Here is a 20,854-nt window from a genome sequence, read left to right as displayed (position 1 = left end):
TCCTCACCACCGCGCCTCCCCTAAATTAACCTGCAGGAGAGAATAGTCACTCACTCCCCTCACTGCGGATCACGAGCGATCCCCAATAGTACTAATAATGAGAACAATAAGATAAATGAGAAGCAGCGGGGACTAGTAGATAGAGCCCAGGCCTGGGAGTTAAAGGACCTGGGTTCTAATCCTGACTCGTCCACTTATCTGTTGCGTGACCTCGGGCAACACATTTAACTTCTCTGGGCCTCAGTTACCTCATCTGTAAAATGGGGATTAAGACTGTGAGCAGCCATGCTGGGACAGAGACTGTGTCCAACATGATTCGCTTGTATCTACCCCAGTTCTTAGCACGGTCCCTGGAACATTGTAAGCGCTCACATGCTGCGCTAAGCGCCGAGGTACATGCAATCAGATCACACTCAGCCAGGCTTGACAGACCAGACCGAAAAATCATCGATCCTGTTAGAGGAGACATAAGATGGCATCGCAAGTGTTGGAGATGATGTAAAGATCTAGTTACAGAGGATAAGGCTCTACTGAGTGCTGTTTTTTTTTTTTTTCTTTTTAAAGAAATACACCCTGAGGAGAGAGTGATATTTAAAGTTAACTGGAACAAACCTGCAACATCAGGTGCGCTCTGCCTTCAAAAATAGCTGCCAGTTAGAAAGGGTTATTTACATATTGATTTCATGCTAACTTTGTAATGGAATGTGCTGCCTGCCTGAAAACTAACAACTGTCATAATAATTTTTTTTTTCTAAAAATACAGCCAGAGAACAACACGGGGCTAATCCCTCATAGGAAGGGGCAGACTGGCTGAATGGGAGGGTTGAATAAAGATGCCTGGGCTACTGACATCATGTTTATGGCCCACTTAGTAGATAATAACACAGCCACCTGCTTTGGCAGGCTGCGACTGCTCTCGATTGAATGCCGGACACCTTCCTTCGGCACTATTTGATCGGTCGGCACGGACTTAATGCCCATCGTCCCACGGATGTGAATAGACGTATAATAAGGAAGTCACTTGCGTCACGTGCCAGTTGTGTTCTAAGCGTGAGCCACACCAGCCCGTGACCGGTAGAAACGCTGAGGGGCCCCAGAGTCCGGAATGACTGTCGGGAAAGGCTTCGAGGGCCCCATCTCCCCATCCAGGCAATCGATCAATGGCATTTATTGAGTGCTATGCGCAGACCACTGCACTAAACGCTTGGGAGAGTACGACAGAATTAGCAGGCGTTCTAGGCCTATGACGAACTTACCGTAGAGAGGCAAGGTGCAAGAGAGACCAGTGTGGCCTGGGGGAAAGAACTAAGTCCCGGGAGTCCTGGGATCTAATCCCAGCTCTGCCACTCGCCTGCTCTGTGACCTCGGGCAACTTCTCCATGCCTCAGTTTCCCCATCTGGAAAATGCTGCTCTCCCTCCTACTTTGGACTCTAAGCCCCACGTGGGACAGGAAGGGAATTTTACCTAATTTATCTTGATTGCCATTTCCCCTATCCGTCATTCATTTTAACATCTGTCTCCCCCCTCTGGACTAGGGGCAGGGATCTTGTCTACCGACTCTATTGTACTCTTTCCAAGTGCTCGGTACAGCGCTCCGCGCAGAGTAAGCGCTCAAACTCCATCCATCGACCGACTGTTCCCCCTAGTGCGTCCTGTAGCGCTAGGCCCAAAGTAAAGGCTTAAACGCTACGGTGATTATTTATTTTCTCCTATCAATTCCCATTCCCCAAACAACGCAGATCCTACCACCTCCCTCCCACCCGCAGCCCGATACACTGCCTGCCGTCTTCAGACGCCCTCCCCCATCTCCCTCCCACCCTGTCCCCCCTCACGATAGCCGGCTTAAACTGTTTTTTATTTAACCTCATCCCTTAACTCCTAGTTACGCCTCCATGGATCCTATAGAAGCTATCAGTGGTCTACCTGTCAACATGCTCCCCAGTAAAAATATTAGCAATTTAAATGCCTCCTTTCCAGGTCTGCCTGAACTGTTTTGGTTGTGATCCTGGGCATATGGATGGCATATTTGCTGTAAGCTAGGTGAGACGAGTCCCAGATGAATTTTCCCCAGCCCTATCTGCCTCGGTGCCTTCCCACCACCCTCTCCTTCGTGTGAGCAGTTAAAACGGCCGTGGCTGGCAGTAATTGCTGTTGACATTGTTTTCAGCCTGGCCTCACTGCCGGGACAAATCTTTCATTCATGAAGAGGAGCTTGTTAGGCCAACTCAGGACTCCAAACCCACTTAATTAAATTGTAAAAAGTTGCTTAGCCCTGGTGGGAAATTTGCACACAAAGGCACGGTGTCCAGCTCTTTCCTCCTCCGTGCCACATCTCGAACAGTTTTATAACAAAACAGCGTCCCGCTCCACCCCCGTCCCTCCAGCGCACACACAACACCCATACACACACGTGCTCACACACACACATAGACACTATCCCCCTAACTGCTGCAGGGACAGCACTGACCCTCATTAAAGGGCCAGTTTGTTAGGAGATGTTTTCCCACTGATTCACTGCGCTTTCTTTTTTTCTTCTTCTTCTTAGCAATCAAGGGCACGCAAGTCCTGAATAAGAGCTCTCCCAGGCCTGATTGCTGAAAGAGTTTCCAAAAGTAAAGAGTGTAAACAGGTACATTGAAAAAGCCTCTTTTGAACCATTACGTAAACATTCTGAACCCTATTGGAAAACTTCCACGGGGGGCGCGGGGGGAGATCATCAGGTCCGAGCGTTCCTGTTTAATTACGTTCACACAATCGCCACAGTTCCTTCCTGCCGGATTCGAACCTCAGTGGAACTGTCCCACATAGATGGGAGGTGGGCTACAGCGCTTCCCATCGGATTAAAGTCCCAAATGCTCGAAGACGGACGCAGAAGTGAAGCAACCGATGAGTCTAACACCCAAGGTGTTTGAACATATGGAAGTCATCGCCTCGTTTTGGATTCTGGAAATTCTGAAGAGCCAACTTCTTGGGGGGGGGGGGGAGTGAGCTGTCGAATTCCTTTCTCTTTGGGAAAAATGGGGCCCCTCCCTTGCTGAGCTCAGAGAAAGTTCGAACTGAGAACGGAAACAGAGAAATCCTGAAATCCTCCGCTATGGCCAGGCGCGGCTGCGGTCACATGCCTGCTGAGCTTTCCCGGTTGACGGACAAGGCAGGGTCAAGATAATAAAGTCAAGGCCAAGGCCGGGGTGGGGGATGTCGATGAATCGACTTCGAGCTGATCTCAGCGCTTGGGTTGTGCAGTAGAGGTAGAAGACACGATTCCTGCCTTCAGTCCACTTACAATCTAATGGGAGAGCCAGACACAAAACAATTTAGAGGTAGAAAGAAAACGTATCTAAATAATAGAGTCACAAAAGGACTATGGGAGGTTGTGAATGCGTAAGTATCGAGATGGGGCAGAAGGGCAGAGAGGCTAGTTTGAGGGGACGTGATCTGGGAAGACGAAAAATTAATTAGGGGAAGCTTCCTGGAGGACACTGGGATAGCAGAAGGACTTCGAAGACGGGGAGAGCTTCCAGAGCGTTCCCTCTGGAGCAGCTAAGTATCCGAATGTTCTCTTTGGCCCTCGTGCAGTTATCACAAAATCCACGTTTAGCATTTGTCGTGGAGTCACCGCCCTTACCTATTCAAAATTGTCCACTTATGGAGATATCTGTAATGTATTTATTTATATGAATGCCTGTCTCCCCCTCTAGACCATAAGCTCCTTGCGGGCAGGGAATGTGTCTACCAACTCGGTGATACTGTACTCTCCCGAATGCTTGGGACAGTGCTCTGCACGTGGAAAAGATTCAATAAATACGATTGATCGAAACGTCTTATTTAATAGGGACTTGGTGGGGAGGGGTGGAAGGGGGAGGGAGGTTCCATCCCGGCAGTCCTTCAGTCACCTGAGCTCAGCCTCTGAACAACTCAGCTGGTGTTAGTGACTCACTCTTGTCATTTCTTTTTCTCCTTCATTGAACACTGACTTCAGCCAAACGTGGGCTTTAATTCTTTTATGAGAAAAGCAATTAACAGGTAAAATATTTTATTCACTCTCCGTGACAGGGAGAGCTTGCTATTTCATAATCTCTCAGAGACTCACAAGGATAATAGAAAGCTGAAAACGGGGTAAAATGAAGAGAAAATTTTTTGGAGGCTGGATTTTTAATATGTCAACCCTTCAGAAAGCAGACGGACGACCTTCTAGAAGAAAGACCAGAGAAACATTGTGGCCTAGTGAAAGAGGACAGGCCGGGGAGTCAGAGGATCTGGGTTCTAATCCCAGCTCTGCCACTTGTTTGTTGTTTGACTCTGGGCAAGTCACTTAACTTCTCTAAGCCTCAGTTACCTCATCTGTAAAATGGGAATTAAAGCTGTGAGCCCCAAAGCCTCGAGGGGGACGTGGACTGTGTCCAACCTGATTCTCTTGTATCAAACTCAATGCTTAGTAGAGTGCCTGATACATAATAAGCACTTAACAGGCACAATAAAAAGTGGCGGGGGGGGGGGGGGCAACGTCAGGATCTATCCATTCCAGCCCCTCCCGAGGTAGTGTAATAATAATAATAAATACGGCATTTGTTAAGCACTAACTTATGAAAATGCAATCACGGGAGTACAAAATACCTTCTGCGGTCCCTTGACGCTACAACTCCCAATAATAACCGCGGCATCTGTTAAGCAGTGTCCGGCACTGTAGTAAGCACTGCGATGAACCGGGTTGGACACAGTCCCTGTCCCACGTGGGGCTCCCAGTCTTCATCCCCATTTTACAGATGAGGTAACTGAGGCACAGAGAAGTGAAATGACCTGCCCAAGATCACACAGGTGGAGCTGGGATTAAAACATAGGTCTTTTTGACTCCTAAGCCAGTGCTCCATCCACTAGATCGCTACTGTGAGCACTGCTCAGACACCAGGGGTTAAAAGGGGACCGGTGGGTCCTATCACCGGCAGGAGTGGGGAGGATTAGCTCAGAGACATCCATATTCACAAGCCTGTCTAAGCCCATCTACGCCTCGTGAGACAACCGACGGGAGAAATAGCTGCAGTCTGCAGTCACAAACAGGAGACTCTCTCAAGTCTTACGTGATAAACCAGGCATCGGAAGCGTCATTAGTTTTGAAGCAAAACTGCCCGAGTATAATCGGATATTACACAAGGCAGTTAAGGCTGACTCGTATGGTAAATTCCCTGAAGGGCAAGATCGCGTTACCAACTCCACTGTACTCCCCCAAGTGCTTTAAGTAGAGTGCTCTACACACAGTAAGCGTTCAATAAACGCTATCGATCCATCGAAAGCTCTCCTCAAATCAACACAGGGAATGAGGGTGCGTCTTCACTATCAGAGTTTTCTGAAGTTTTCTGAGTGGTCTCCCCCGATTAGACCGTAAGCCCGTCAATGGGCAGGGACTGTCTCTATCTGTTGCCGAATTGCACATTCCAAGCGCTTAGTACAGTGCTCTGTACATAGTACGCGCTCAATAGATACCATTGAATGAATGAAGAATACTTTATTTCAATCAGTCAATCAATCAATCACATTTATTGAGCACTTAGGTGTGCAGAACACCACACTAGGCACTTAAGAGTACAAAATAACAGAGCCGGAAGACCCGTTTCCTGCCCACAACGACCTTACGGTCTAGAGAGGGAGATAGACATTAACGTAAATAAATAAATCATGGTGGCTAAGAGATGGCGGTCTGAAAAGGTTATTACACTTCAATGAAAAATGTTAATATTTAAAAGTAGAGAAGTAGAGTTTTCTTTCAAAAACCTATCCCCCAATCCACACCACATGTAATAAAGAACACCTGGGAGAAGGGAGGGCATGAATATTAACCTTGAACCCCCAGGGAGACCCCACCCCTCGTCTCCCATTTCACGCCAAGGTTGGATGAACAAAGAAGTAATGAGGAGGGATCAATATATATTCATATGTAGATGCAACACAAAAACTACTGACAGACCTGCCAGAACATTACTTGTTTTAGTCAGAACGCTCCTGAGGAGGAAGGAATAATACTCCGACAACGCCCATCTGTCTGGACAGAACCCACTGCGATGTAAGCCGAAAAGCCTATGCACAAAGGTGGCAGCAGTCAAGGCATAACAATAATGATAATAATAATGTTGGTATTTGTTAAGCACTTACTATGTGCACAGCACTGTTTCTAAGCGCTGGGGGAGATACAGGGTAATCAGGTTGTTCCACATGAGGCTCACAGTCTTAATCCCCATTTTCAGGTGAGGGAACTGAGGCACAGAGAAGTGAAGTGACTTGCCCACAGTCACACAGCTGACAAGTGGCAGAGCCGGGATTCGAACCCATGACCTCTGACTCCCAAGCCCGGGATCTTGAGCCACTCTGCTTCCCATGATATTGCCACGCAACTTCTTCTCGTGAGATTCTTCAAGACTGAGAATTCCACTGTATGGGAAAACCGTTAGATCTGGGCTTCCAGAAACTCTTAACATCTCTGAATCAGAAATAATACTACTACTACTAATAATAATGGAATTTGTTATTCATTCATTCAATAGTATTTATTGAGCGCGTACTATGTGCAGAGCACTGTACTAAGCGCTTGGAATGTACAAATCGGTAACAGGTAGAGACAGTCCCTGCCCTTTGACGGGCTCACGGTCTAACCGGGGGAGACGGACAGACGAGAACAATAGCGGTAAAAGAATCAAGGGGATGAACATCTCATTAAAACAATAGCAAATAAATAGAATCAAGGCGATGTACTGTGCCAAGCACTATTCTAAGTGCTGGGATGGATCTGAGGTAATTGGACTGTCCCAGGTGGGGCTCACACAGTCTTAATCCCCATTTTACAGATGAGGTAACTGTGGCACAGAGACCTACTGGAAACAGCTCGGCCTGGGAGTCGGGGGACTCGGGTTCTAATCCTCCGGCCTTTTGCCGGCTGTGTGACGCTGAGCGAGACAATGTGCCTCAGCGTTCTCATTTGGAGAATGGGGATTCGACAACCGTTCTCCCGCCTAGTTAGACCGTGAGCCCCAAGAGGGACAGGGACTGTGTCCGATCTGCTTTCCCCGTGTCTACCCCAGCGCTTAGAACAGCGCTAGGCACGATTTAAGAGCTCAATAAATGCCCCTATAACAGGGAGGATGGTCCACGGTAACTAGACCACCCGAGATGGGCTCCCAAACGGGACTGTGAAGGAAAACGGAGGACGAGTCCTATCCGCCGCTCTTCTAAAGAGCACAAAGCCTTTGCGACAACCTCTCTCCCCCTCTCCCACCTCCGAGCTAACACGAACGGACAGTTTCCCAGAGCCGCATCTCGGCCGTTGTTCTTAAAAAGCTCCTAAAAGCCAATAAACTCTCCAGCAAATCCACAAAATACAAATTCACACATGAATTCCATCAGGGTATCTGTTAGAACTTACGGAATGTAAATACAGGATGTGGTTCCCCATCCGGAGTTGGCTGTTTCGAACTTAAAACGCAAGAGAGATTGGCCCTTTTAATTTCACAGCCACCCCTCCACAAACACATATACACACGCACGCATACACACAACACTCAACACCATCATCAGGCTTAATGGCATCCAGTCAGACTCGGTGTTAAAAATGTGAAATCACATCCTCACTTGTCTTTCTGAAAGGCTGGGAGGGTTCCTGGTTTAGGAACCGTCACAGCCTCCGTGGTGAAAAGTAAACCCGAGGTTTCTCTTCGTCTCCTTTAGAGTCAGCCTGCCCCTGGGACTCCACTCAGCCTCCCCGATCTCATTCACACCCATCTGAACGTCCTCGGATTTATCTCCCCTTTGAGAAGCGGCGTGGCTTAGTGGAGAGAGCGCGGGCCCGGCGGTCAGAAGGACCTGGGTTCTAATCCTGGCTCTGCCACACGTCTGCCGTGTGACTTCGGACAAGTCACTTCACTTCTCTGGGCCTCAAAATGGGGAGTGAGAGAGTGAGCCCTGGGTGGGACCTGGACCGTGTCTGCCCCAATTACCTTGTATCTACTCCCGGCGCTTAGTACGGTGCCTGGCTCGTAGTAAGCGCTTAACAAAACCCACTGTCGTTATTGAGAAGCAGCGTGGCTCAGTGGAAAGAGCCCGGGCCTGGGAGTCAGAGGTTATGAGTTCGAATCCCGGCTCTGCCACTTGTCAGCTGTGTGACTGTGGGCGAGTCACTTCCCTTCTCTGTGCCTCAGTTCCCTCATCTGTACAAATGGGGATTAACTGTGAGCCTCACGTGGGACAACCTGATGACCCTGTATCTCCCCGGCGCTTAGAACAGTGCTCGACACATAGCGCTTAACAAATACCAACATTATTATTACTTTTTCTATGACAGTGCTCAGCACATGTTGATGCTCAACTGGGAGACTTAAAGTTCCCTGAAGGAAGACGTGTGAGAGCGGAGTGACGGGAATCCGGCTCTCCCAGGCAATAATTTGGATGTCAAGGCGTCGGTCGTGCTCTCGGTCGAGGCTTTAGATCTGGGGAATGCTGGAGTTGAGTAGATTGAAAGGAGTCGGTTGGGGCTGGATCGTAGCCAGTTGACTAGAATCGTTGGATAATAATGCTCCTATAATTGCATATTTCTGAACCACCTCAAATGACGAGGGAAAAATGCTGACAACAAAAGAATACGGTCCAGGCAGAGTCTTGACAAGGAAGTCGATGTCAGAATCCCAAGACCGAAAAATCGGGACTTTTCTCTGTCCCCGTCACATTTTTATCCACAGTGCTGAAGAGAAGCCGAACGTCTCCTTTAATGATATCCAGCATTTAGTACAGTGCCTGGCACACAGTAAGTGCTTAACACACACCGCTATTATTATTAGGGCGGCAAATGGTGTAGCTACTGATCCAAGTATAAACTATCAATCCACGGTATTTACCGAGCGCTCGCCGTGCGCAGAGCACTGTACTAAAAGCTCAGGAGAGTACAAAAGCTCGGGACACTGTGGGCAAGTCACTTAACTTCTCTGTGCCTCAGTTACCTCATCTGTAAAATGGGGATTAAGACTGTGAGCCCTACGTGGGACAACCTGATTCCCCTGTGTCTATCCCAGCGCTTAGAACGGTGCTCGGCACATAGTAGGCGCTTAACAAATACCAACATTATTATTATTATTATAATATGGACACGTTCCCTGCCTGCTGGAGACCGAAAGACAGTCCAAAAGGGTTTCCGCTTGCACCTCACTTTGGCCAAGCCACTGCTTTAGTCAAACTGCTTTAGTGTGAACTGTGCTTTTTGTTTCCAGTAGAAGTAGTAATACTAAAAATTGTGGTATTTGTTAAGCGCTTGCTATGTGCCAAGCACTGTTCTAAGCGCTAGGGTAGATACGAGGTAAATAAACGTGCATTTACCTTGGAGAAATGACATATTTCTCCCCCTTCTTAGTGATTTTTTTTTTTTTTACGGCACATACTTTGTGTCAGGCACTGGGGTAAGATATAAGATAGTCGGGTTGGACCCAGTCCATGTCCCGCAGTATTAATCCCCAGTTTTACAGATGAGGTAACTGAGGCACGGCGAAGTGAGACATAATCCCCATCCCACATGTGGCTCACAGTCTAAGGGGGAGGGAGAACAGGCATTTAAGCCTCATTTTGCAGATGAGGAAACCGAGGCCCAGAGAAATGAAGTGACCTGCCCGAGATCACACAGCAGGCAAGAGAAAGACCCAGGAACCCAGGCTCTTAGGCCCGTGCTCTTTCCACTAGGTCAGGCTGCTTCAAACTGGACCCTCTAAGAGCCGGTCTGTGGAAATTCAATGACTTTTAAATCAATCGATGGTACTTACTGAGTGCTCACTGTGTTCAGAACACTGTACTAAGCGCTTGGGAGAGTAAAATACAAAGGGGATGGTAGAAAGGTTCCCTGTCCAAAGCGAGCTTACGGCCTAGAGAAGCCAGTGTGCGGTCTCTTCAGACGCTGCGGATTTTAGCGGGAGACGGACATCTTACTCACGTTCTGCAACCCTCCCACGTCGTATCCGACAGACAATCACTCTCTCTACCTTCGAGGCCTTATTAAAGTCACATTTCCTCCGAGAGGCCTTGCCCGACCAAGCCCTCCTCTACTTTTCTCCCTCTCCCTCCTGGGTCACCCTTGCACTTTCACCATTTATTCACCCCACCCTCATCCCCCGCAGCACTTAATAATAATGTTGGTATTTGTTAAGCGCTTACTGTGTGCAGAGCACTGTTCTAAGCGCTGGGGGAGACACGGGGGAATCAGGTTGTCCCACGTGGGGCTCGCCGTCTTAATCCCCATTTTACAGATGGGGTAACTGAGGCCCAGAGAAGTGAAGTGACTCGCCCACAGTCACACAGCTGACGAGTGGCAGAGCCGGGAATCGAACTCATGACCTCGGACTCCAAAGCCCATGCTCTTTCCACTGGGCCACGCTGCTTCTCTACGTACAGATCCGTAAGCTATTTACGCTAATGTCTGTCTCCCTCTCTAGACTGTGAGCTCCTTGAGGGCTGGGAACTCTACCAACTCGATTAGACCGTGAGCCCGTCAAACGGCAGGGACCGTCTCTATCTGTTGCCGACTCGTTCATTCCAAGCGCTCAGTACAGTGCTCTGCACATAGTAAGCGCTCAATAAATACTATTGAATGAATACCGTACTCTTCCAAGCACCTTCCAAGAACAGTGTTCTGCACATACTACGAGCTCAATGGCCCCTCGGTACAGTGTTCTGCCCCTACTAAGAGCTCAGTAAATACCAACGATTGATTGCTTCATTGCTCTGCACACAGTAAGCAGTCAAATACCATCGATTGACTGGTACTCGATAAACGTTCATTACCTATCACCACGCCGGCAATCCATGCAATTTTAGCCCAACAGGCGTCTGGTGGAGGGGCCTAACCAAAAATATAGAACCTGGGTTCTAATTCTGGCTCCATGACTTATCTTCTTCTGGTTGACCTTGGCTCAGTGGAAAGAGTCCGGGCTTGGGAGTCAGAGGTCATGGGTTCGAATCCCGGCTCTGCCACTTGTCAGCTGGGTGACTGGGGGCGAGTCACTTCACTTCTCTGGGCCTCAGTTCCCTCATCTGTAAAAGGGGGATGAAGACTGGGAGCCTCACGTGGGACAACCCGACGACCCCGTGTCTACCCCAGCGCTTAGAACCGTGCTCGGCACATAGTAAGCGCTTAACAAATACCAACATTATTATTAAAGCCCTTTCTCTGGGCCTCTCTTTTCTCATCTGTAAAACTGTCCCCTCTACTAACCAAAACCACAATTATTTTATTTTTATTGTTATCCGGTTTTGGCTCCTCAGATACAGACTGGTAGCGGGCTGTTCTTCGTTTCTGCAATTCTTAATAATAATACTTAAGTGCTTACTATGTGCCAAGCGCTGTTCTAAGCACTGGGGTAGATATGAGTTGATCGGATTGGACACAGTCCCTGTGCCACCTGGGGCCCAGACTCTCAATCTCTGTGTTACAGGGGAGGTAACTGAGGCCCACATAATTGAGCTGCCCAAAGTCCCAGAGCAGACACGTGGCAGAGCCAGGATTAGAACCCAAATCCTCCTGACTCCCAAGCCCGTGCTCTATCCACTAAACCACAGTGCTTCTCTGACTCAAGGACACCCTCTGGGCCAGCTGGAGGAAGCTCAGGAGTCTAAAAGGAAGTCAGATACCAGAGCTGCTTAACCCACCCTGTACCTCTGCCCCAACTTACACCTAAAAATAAATAAATGAAATAAACGACGGCCTTTGTGAAGCGCTTACGATGTGCGAAGCACTGTTCTAAGCGCTGGAGAGGATACAAGGTGATCAGGTTGTCCCACATCGGGCTCACGGTCTTAATCCCCATTTTAAGATGAGGTAACTGAGGCCCAGAGAAGTTAAATGACTTGCCCAGAGTCACCCAGCTGACAAGCGGCTGAGCCGGGAGTTGGACCCGTGACCTCTGACTCCCAAGCCCGCGCTCTTTCCACTGAGCCACGCCGCTTCCCTAAAACCGTCCTTTCCAAAAGCCCATCCGACTCCCAGACACCACGGTGATCCAACCCCAACGAATCCCCCGACGAGAACCTACCGGTCCAAGAGAGATCCAGACCCCCAGCCCCGAAGAAATGTTTTCTCCCTCCCGACCTTCGCTTTCCTTCACTGATCTGACTGCACTTGGGCTCATTATGTCATCCTATTTATATTTGTTTTGGAGAGAGTGCGGTTTACACTTATCTGGTGAAACGTTCACACTAGCTGAAGTTGGTGCACGGGAAGGCCTCCAGCTTCAATACAGATGCTCCAGTGAAATAACGGGTCTATTTCCAACCATTTACACTACAGACAATACGCTTAAATTGCTCCCTAGGTCATATAATATTAATAGCCCACTGGAGCATGGCTCAAGTGCCTGGATTTTTTTTTTAATTGATGTCAAATGTTAACACCCTTAAAAATCAATCTCAATTCCTTTCAGGAAGCTCATTTGCAGGTTCTGCTCAACAGGTGTGAAAGAGGAACGTCACCCCCCAGTTCATTTAATACCTGACAGATTCTTATAACTGGTCTTCACCGCATTCCTATGGGGCGAGGTGGGAATTGGGAATTCTACCGTCGGATCCCCCCCAGGCCCCTTAACTCTCGTGAATTTATCTCCGTTTTCGATCCTCGCGCGTATATCAATATATAGATCAGCGGTTATATCGACCTGTGAAGGCTACTTAGTTATTCACCCATTTATTCATCTATTTCATCCCACCATATCCTTGCTATTGCCCGGCACTGCTTGTCCCCTCTCCTGCTCAAGCAATTGGTAAATAGTTGGTGTCGGCCTCTCTCCCCCATGAGACGATAAGATTCTTGAGATGCGTACGGTGGCATCTACTGAGTGCTGATTAAGTGCAGAGCACTGACCTAAGAGCTTGGGAGAGTACAGTACGGTGCTCTGCACTCGGTAGGTGCTCAATCAATGCCACTGATGGACTGATCTAATATTGCTGATAGGGAAACTGAGGCACAGACCAGGGCATCGCCCAGAGGATGGGTCTGCTTGGGTGTAGCCGGCATCAGAGGGATAATCCGTCAGTAGGAAACTCTGGCATCATCGAGGGGGACGTTTAACGCAAACTATTCAGGAGCCTCTGGAGAAAACATACTAGACCACGAGAAGCGGCGTGGGCTAGTAGGAGAAGGCAGGGGCCGGGGAGTCGGAGGACCTGGGTCCTAATCTCAACTCCGTCACTTGCCTGCCCTGTGACCTTGGGCAAGTCACTACACTTCTCTGGGCCTCATCTACCTCAGCTGTAAAATGGGGATTAAGACCGTGAGCCCCATGTGGGACAGGGACTGTGTCCAACCTAATCCACCCTAGTACAGTGCCTGGCACACAGTAGACGCTGGACAAATACCACCATCACTGTTGTTATTATTATTACTATAGGGAAAACAGGAGTGTCATATCAAGTTTTCCCGACCTGGCTGAGGCAAACCAAACGCCACAGCAGGAAGCCATTAGCCCCAGGCCAACGCGTGGGGCAACTAGCATCATCTCTTAATTATCTGCGTAAGAATACCTGTGTCAGATTTCAGGAGAGAGAGCTGGCACCAGTAAACCTCTAACTCCCCCCAATATTTTTATTCTCAGTATAGAAAAGTGCGCAGAGAAGAAAAATTCCAGGATTACCAACTGCAACTCCACTCCCGCTCTGAACCCCGCTGGGACCCGTGAAGGTCTCCTGGGTCAGTCTGTTAGATATCCCCAGCATAAAAAGCGGTCCAGGCAGGCAGGAACTAGCTGAGTTCGTGAAACCGTAAAGCAGTGAGACGTTCCACTAGATTTATATTTGATATTTTATGGTGTTCGTTAAGCACTGTGCGGCAGCCTCGACTAAGCACTGGAGTAGACGCGAGCTAATCAGGTCGGACACAGTCCGTGTCCCATAGGGGCTCACGGTCTTAATCCCCATTTTACAGATGAGGTCATGGAGGCACAGAGAAGTGACTTGCCCAAGGTCACACAGCAGATGAGTGGCGGAGTTGGGATTAGAACCCAGGTCCTTCCGACTCCTAGGCCCTCGGTCTAACCGTTAGACCGCAGTGCTTCTCTTTTTTGTTTTCCTTATGGTATTTGCTGAGCACTTACCACATGCCAGGCACCGACTAGATACAAGCTAATCGGGTTGGACACAGTCCACGTCCCGCATGGGGCTCACGGTCTCAAAGTCCATTCTGTAGATGAGGTAAGTGAGGCGCAGAGAAGTGAAGCGATTTGCCCAAGGTCACACAGCGGACACTTGGTGGATCTGGGATTGGAACCCAGATCCTTCTGATTCCCACGACCGTTCTCTATCCATCAGGCCAGGCTCCTTCTCGGGAAGGCTTCCCGGAGGAGGGGGGAGGGCTGTGGAAATCCAGGCGGCCTGTCCTGACCCGCAGCTCAGGGAGAGCGGGCTCTCCGGTGGCGAGCCTTCCACTTCAACAGATCGGCCTCCGAAATCATCCGTCCCGCCGGCTGAGTCGAGGCCCTAGTTTGCATCCCTCTTCCCCCGTCTCCATCTGTAACCCGGGAGCGGCATCCCGCCCTAAAGGGCAACCTGAGAGTTTACATTTTTATCTCTCACTCCGGAACCCGGCGCGCACACCCACGACTTGGCATCGACGGGGGTGGGGGAGGGGAAAATATGATTTATGCTACTCACGGGTCGTTTTTCTCTTTTTTCCCCGCAGAACTGAATCCATCAAAAATGGAGTAATAGGCTCACCCTTTCTTGATTTTTAATGAAACTAATTACCTTATAGCACAGTCCCCAACTTCACCGCTGCTTCCATTCTTGCCTGAGTTTGACTGCACAGCTATTTTCATTTGTTTTCATTATTACTAGCTTTTAGCAATGAAATGGAGTTAAAATTATTATAGTTTATAACATGCTTTTTGTACTAATAATTCAAGTACTTTCGAGTAGGAGCTGAGAGCATTAATTTGTCAATCACTCCTTCTTTTATCTAGTCCTACTTTAAATAGACTAAACAAAAGAAATGAACACTATATATATTTCCCTAAGGGATAAGCACTTGTAAACATTCAGATATGTTAGACTTTACTGGAATTATACACTGTAATTCCAAGGTATAGAGCACAAATAGCGGGGTATCTCAAAATTCAGCGAAGTCGAGGCTTGAAACCCTCAACTTCGGCTCGGATGATGTGTCGTTCTACCGGGATATCGCGAATTCACGGTTCAGCGACGTTTCAACTTCACGGGATCTAACGAAGGGGTAGAGTTGACTGAAGGCAAAATGCGTTGGCATGCTTCAAGCGGGATAGGAAATTCCCAGAGCAGAGCTCCCGGCTCCCAGAAGAGGCGAGGAATCCTTTCTACCTCGGGCTTCCAATCTCCTCGGGACAGTGCCAGTGTGACGCCATCTTGCAATCGCGCGGTCGGATTTATTGAGCGCTCCGAACACTGTACTAAGTGGTTTTGAGAGTTCAATTGAAGGGGCTTATAAACTAGAGGGAGAGAAAGACATTAATACAAATAAATAAATAAATAAATAAATAATGGCGATGCGCATAAGCACTGCGGGGCTGGGGGCTGAACAAAAGATAAAATCAGGGCAACGCCGAAGGGGAAGCGGACAGCCCGATCCCATCTAGATCCATGTAAATTTTGGGAAGACCGGTGCCAAGAGAGGAAAGAAAACGGGGTGGAGGGAATCCCGACACAGCAGGAATTCAGGTTGGGAACGAACGAGTCAACGCAGAGGAAAGGTGATACGCAAAGGGCCCGTCGGTAAACGAAGCCCCGTTTCCAAACGAGGGTCCCTTAGGGAGCAGGAATAGCCAGAGAAAGAGAGAGTTGGAACGGGACCCGCCAATCAGTCCAATTGCCAAACAATCCAATCGACCGAGAAGCAACGTGTCCCAGCGGGAAGAGCCCGGACCTGGGAGTCAGAGGACCCGGGTTCTAATCCCGGCTCTTCCAACTGGGTGTGACCTTGGGGAAGTCTTTTAACTTCTCTTGCCTCAGTTTCCTCATCTATAAAATGGGGATTAAGACTGCTAGCCTTCTATGGAACAGGGACTGTATCCAACCGGATTATCTTTGGCACTTAGTAAACTGTCTGGCATAGTGTTAGCACTTAAACGCCATAAAAAAAACCCCAAAGATATTTACGGAGGGTTTATTGGGCGCAGAGCACTGTACTGAGCACTTAGGAAAATATAATTACGTTACAGTTGGCAGACACGTATCTTCCCCTTTCCTCCTTCCCTCTCCCCAGGTATGGGGAGCCTGGGAGCCCAGACATTTTCCACCTAGAACTATTCCCCCCAAATTCCAAAGAGCTCACTTCAGAGTATGATAATAATAATAATGATAATGTTGGTATTTGTTAAGCGCTTACTATGTGCAGAGCACTGTTCTAAGCGCTGGGGGGGAGATACAGGGTCATCAGGTCGTCCCACGTGAGGCTCACGGTCTTCATCCCCATTTTACAGATGAGGTCACTGAGGCACCGAGAATGAAGTGACTTGCCCACAGTCACACAGCTGACAAGTGGCAGTGCTGGGACTCGAACCCATGAGCTCCGACTCCCAAGCCTGGGCTCTTTCCACCGAGCCACGCTGCTGGCCAAGTGGAAAAAGCATGGGCCTGGGAGTCAGAGGACCTGGGTTCTAATCCTGACTCTCCCACTTCTTTGCCGGGTGACAAAGAGCAAGTCGCTTCCCTTCTTTTTGCCTCAGTTTCTCCATTTGTAAAATAGGAATTCAGTACCCGTTCTCCCTCCTCCTTACTCTGCTGACCCCGTGTGAGACGGGGACCGTGTCCGACCTGATTATCTTGAATCTACCCCAGTCTTTAATACAGTACTTGGCACAGAGTAAGTGCTCAGTAATCGGTCAATCGTATTTATTCAGTGCTTACTATGTGCAGAACACTGTGCTTGGGAGACTACAACACAACATATTCCCTGCCCACAGAGAGTTAACAGTCTACAGTGGGAGAACGGGCAGTAATTTAAATAAATTATGGATAGGTACGTAAATGCTCTGAGGATGGGCCGGGGGTGGGTGGGTTCATTTATTCAATCGTATTTACGGAGCGCTTACTGTGTGCAGAACACCGTACTAAGCGCTTGGAAAGTACAGTTCGGCAACCGACAGAGACAATCCCTGCCCACAACGGGCTCCCGCTCAAGAAGCAGCGTGGCTCAGGGGAAAGAGCCCGGGCTTTGGAGTCAGCGGTCATGAGTTCGAATCCCGGCTCTGCCACTTGTCAGCTGTGTGACTATGGGCAAGTCTCTTAACTTCTCTGTGCCTCAGTTCCCTCATCTGTAAAATGGGGATTAAGACGTGAGCCCCACGTGGGACAACCTCATTCCCCTGGGTCTCTCCCAGCGCTTAGACCAGTGCTCTGTACATAGTAAGCGCTTAACAAATCCCAACATTATTATTAAGAAGGGGGGAGGCAGGCATCAAAACAAGTAAACGGGGACCAGTAGCATTATTACAAATAAAAAGAATTATATACACACATTAATAAAAAATAAACGGAATTATAATTATCAATACGTACATCTATACATAAGTGCGGTGGGGTGAGGGGGTAGAGCAAAGGGAGCGAGTCGGGGAGATGGGGGGGGGGGGAGCGGAGGAAAAGGGGGGCTGTACTGTACTAAACGCTAGGGAGAGAACAATATAACGGTACAGCAGACGCATTCCCTGCCCACAACCGGTTCAAGTCAGGACAGTGCAGAAGGGAGTGGGAAAATCAGTCATCAATGAATGGTATTTACCGAACACTGTATAGAAGACTCCGTCCCCTACCCGCAACGAGTTTACAGTCTAGAGCTTAAGCGATTCCCCAATTACGATTATTATCCTTTGCAAGCACATCCCCGCCTACAATCCCCTCAGCTTCTAAACTCTGCGGGATTTGACTAGGTCGTGCTGTTTCAACCCCTCCGCTTAATAAATGGTGAGACTTTTCAATGATTTCACGCTTCTATCGAGAATATTTTTTATCATCGGTCCCGAAACTGCAATGCACCTGCTCACTGAACCAAGTCCGAGAAGGTTTTTAAAGCCGAGCCTTCTTTTCGGCGGAACAGTCCTTCGAAATTGACCGGTGGGATAATATCGTTGACTTCGCTCCCCTCTCTCTCCCCTCACCCCCAGCCGGCCCTCGCCGCCCGGTAAAGCGTGGCTCGAAAGACTGGCTTTTGGCTGCGGCCTTTAACGATATGATAATTTATTTAAACCAGATACAGTCCTGAAAGTGACCCACTTAAAATTATTAAAGAGATACCGTGTTTATTTTTGCTGTCCATAAAACAGAAAATGGTTTATGAATATGCAAACCGATCTGATGTAATTAGCATGATTGGCTCCTACTGCACTACAGTTTTATGTGTTTAGAGGAGTAGAATGCAAGAACTAATGAGGTCATGTTAATGTGCCTGGGAAGAAAGCTTCAGCTGTCAGGACGAGGAACGAGGATGTCTGTAAGAATCTTTTCTTTTCGTCAAAATGACTGAAAAAGGGGGAGCGGACGGAGAGGGCTCCTCCCTCCCCTCGTTCGGAGACACCCACGAGGCGATCGAGTCATTCATCCCTTCTGCCGGAGAGGAGTCGGGAAGGAAAATAAAAACACGTGCCCGTTTATAGCGATGATTAATGGGATATTTAATTATCTAGAAAGTCTTCAACAAGTGTTAACTAACTGAAACTCCTCTGGCAATCAGCACGTGCCTCGCAGCCCCATTAGACATGCTAACATCTCAGTCCCTGGACCCTCTTAATTAAAATAAAAGGCAAAAAGTTAATTGTGCACCAATTCCCTCTTGGGAGTCAGAAACCCCGGTCCGAGGGCCCGGGGAACAAAACGAAGGTAGGCTTTGCTTCCGAGCAACAACGCGGAGCGTGCGCGTAATACAGAACCGGCGCTCCTCATGGCGGAAGCTGACGGCAGCGAGGTCGACGCGAGCTGATGCCGAGGGTTGGGGTGAGGGGTGGGAAGAAGACGGTGGAGGGTGGGACTGCGTGATTAACAATCACAGTGCGAGAGGGCGCATGAGGAGAAAGCTTTTCTGATATTAAACGGGGCGTCGGACCGCGGGCCTCACGGAGCGTGATTTTCCTCCGAAACATCCCCTTAAATACGGCGTCCGAAAATCCTAACCGTTCTACCGTGTCCCCTCCGGATCTCGCGCCACGTCTCATCCCCAGCAGGCACACGCCCTCTCAACCCAATCGAGAAGTGACCCGAGATGGGAAAAGCCAACCGATCCAAAGCTGCGGATGGGGATCCGAGGCTCGGTTGAGTTCGCCGGGGACCCGGCTCCAATCTGCCGCCGGTTGAAAGCAGTAGATTCATCCCCCTTCCGGTCGGTCGGCCAGTCGATCGTATTTGTCGAGCGCTTACCGTGTGCAGGGCACTGTCCCGTCCGGACTCGAGACTGAAAAACGGAAACGGCGTTCCTTTGCCCCTCGCCTGGCAGAGATCGGTCTCTACCCGAGGCAAGTGGACAACTATCCGCCGGCAGGCCCGAAGGCGAGATCGTCGACCGGACCCAACCTCGTGAGGACGCCTTCGTTCGGGCGTATTTACTGAGCGCTTCCTGCGTGCCGAGGACCGTGGTACGCGCTCGGGAGAGTACGATTCAACCACGAACGGACCCGCGACGATCCTACAGTCTAGAGCGTCTACCAGCTCTGTTGTGTTGTACCTCCCAAGCACTTAACGCAATGCTCTGCACAAGGGTGAGCGCTCAATAAATGCCGCTGATCGATGGGCGGGGGGGAGACGGACGTTAATATAAATAAATGCCAGATAGGGACCCTTCCCCACGTCCACTCCCACGCGGACGGGCTCTCCCAGTCTGGCAGCTCTCCCTATCCCGGCCCCTGGCCTCTCCCTCGGCAGGCCTCGAAGCCAGGGATTGGGAGACGCAGCCCCGGATGCCCGCTCCCGGCGGAAACGCCCCCGCCCCGGGAATTCTGCCTTTAAGACCGGCCTTATGTAGAGCCAGAGAAGCCCGTCTGCAGCTGTGTTTCCGTGGGACAAGAGTGACACCCAGTGCCCAGCTACGGGCTTGGTGCACCATACACTTTCCCAGGGTGTCCCACGAGGGGCATTCACTACCTGCTTGTTCTATTTAAAGGTAAAAGTCAGAATTAATTTGGGTATCAATTACCCATTCGTTCAGCACGTCTTCTTATAATTAAGGCTGTGAAGGCTTGGGGAAAAGGAAAAAAAATACCTTCTATGCCTAGTAAGCAAGCTCTTTATTAAAACACACACACGCGCTGACACACACAAGCACGTGCCCACGCACACGCTCGCACAACTCACGTCTCCGAGGCCCGCGAGCTCCGGGATTTCACCCTCTCATCACCTCCGATACCTTTTGTGCTGACTGAGCTGTCACGCTCTACTCGGTAAATAGCGCACGGGCGGAGTGTATTTATTGCCCATCCCGCGGAACGATTAATACATTTTGCCTAAATGATTTAAACGGGGCCAGGCAAATCAGCGGGTTTTGTTTTCACAGGTCCACGTGCGGGACTGCGTTAGCCCCACTCCACGACAGGATCCATTAAGGCCGCTCGGAGGAAACCTGGGGTTGCGTCTCGCCCCAAGAATTCCCGGTCCAAAAAACACAAAACTTGGGTCACATCCCTCCAGGTTCAGATTGGGCCGCTTCTTCCATTCCCAACCGAACACGCATCAGCCTCTGGCTACCGCACTCTCCCCCTGAGGGAGTCAAGCCGGCTCTCCGTGGCTTACGGGGGTCACATGGTCTCAATCTGTATTCTCCCCGTGTGAACAGCAGGCCTCATTCTCCCACTGGAGAGACCCAGCTAGGGGATGGAGGTCAGGAAAGGAAATCAAATG

The 20,854-nt window shown here is 49.4% G+C and overlaps 1 long non-coding RNA gene across 1 annotated transcript in view; it reads right to left on the bottom strand.

The window, feature by feature from the left end:
* Positions 1-14,715: 14,715 nt before the first annotated feature.
* LOC114817144 overlaps positions 14,716-20,854 on the bottom strand; it is a 164,867-nt gene continuing 158,728 nt past the window's right edge. The window contains exon 4 of the long non-coding RNA XR_003764990.1: positions 14,716-15,465. This is a non-coding gene — a long non-coding RNA (uncharacterized LOC114817144). The remainder of the gene's footprint in view (positions 15,466-20,854) is intronic.

This window comes from Ornithorhynchus anatinus, chromosome 16 (assembly GCF_004115215.2).
Source record: "Ornithorhynchus anatinus isolate Pmale09 chromosome 16, mOrnAna1.pri.v4, whole genome shotgun sequence".
Lineage (NCBI taxonomy): Eukaryota > Metazoa > Chordata > Mammalia > Monotremata > Ornithorhynchidae > Ornithorhynchus > Ornithorhynchus anatinus.
This window is presented reverse-complemented; position numbering and strand designations above follow the sequence as displayed.